Here is a 1025-nt window from a genome sequence, read left to right as displayed (position 1 = left end):
GGGGCCCACCCCTCCCCGAGGGGCGGGGCAGCGCCCTGCCATATCAATACGCATCAATACAAGTGCGTCAGCATGGGGACGTGCGTGGCTAGCACTGGTCAGAGGCGGGGACAGGCCACCAAAGCCGCCATACGCATTGGACCCCCAAATTAAGAGCACAGAATTCTACTGCCTTTCAAAAGCAGGTCAGTGTTTCCCAAGTGCGTCTCAGCCACTGCCCTTTGTGGAAAGCTGTTTCTGCCCAGGGAACACCAGAAGCCACGTGAATAAAACACCTCCAGGAGGGTCTCGCTGTTTTGTCATCAGCAAAGACCTACCCTGTCCTACAAGTCCCTCTCCATCAACACAAGGTTTTCCAAAAACCTGTTCAGAAAAACGACACAGATGTAACACGCTTCAACTCCAGCAAAAGAGACGGGGGAGAATTTAATACCCTCTGAGTTCATGTATTCCATTTTAGGAAACTTATTCCACAGTTTCCCTTGTCCATGTCCCACTTCACTTGTGGTTCTGGGTATTTATTTCACTCATCTGAGCAGGAACCTAAACCTTGCCCTGTTCTGGGACCATGGCACGCTGCCATCCTGTGAACAAGCCATCACGTGTTTTTAGGAATACTTCAAGAAAACGACCGAAACCACAACAGGTAAACCAGACAAGGTAAACTTCACATCCCTGAGACGCTGTCAGGCTCGCACGGCTCAGCAGAGAGGGCCCGTGCTCCCTCTAACTGAAGACAGCTCCGTGGGTTAGGAAGCGCTGCTGGAGTGGTTAACGCCAGCCCAGAGAAACAAAGGCCATTCCCCCAAGGTTTCCCCCAAGGCCACACGCGTGCAAACAGTTTCAAAAGGAAAACATCTAGAAGAGTTCAGCTCGGTACACGAAATTTCGGAGAGTTATAAGCAATTGTAAGTGCTGGAGAAGGGGCAAAAACAGAATTAAAACCACTTTAGCGACCTCAACCAGCATGAGGGCACCACCACGGCTCCAGCAGATGCGAAACACGCAGCTCTTGGAGCATTCTC

The sequence above is a fragment of the Buceros rhinoceros genome, unplaced genomic scaffold, assembly GCF_000710305.1.
Source record: "Buceros rhinoceros silvestris isolate BGI_N320 unplaced genomic scaffold, ASM71030v1 scaffold25845, whole genome shotgun sequence".
Classification (NCBI taxonomy): domain Eukaryota; kingdom Metazoa; phylum Chordata; class Aves; order Bucerotiformes; family Bucerotidae; genus Buceros; species Buceros rhinoceros.
This window is presented reverse-complemented; position numbering follows the sequence as displayed.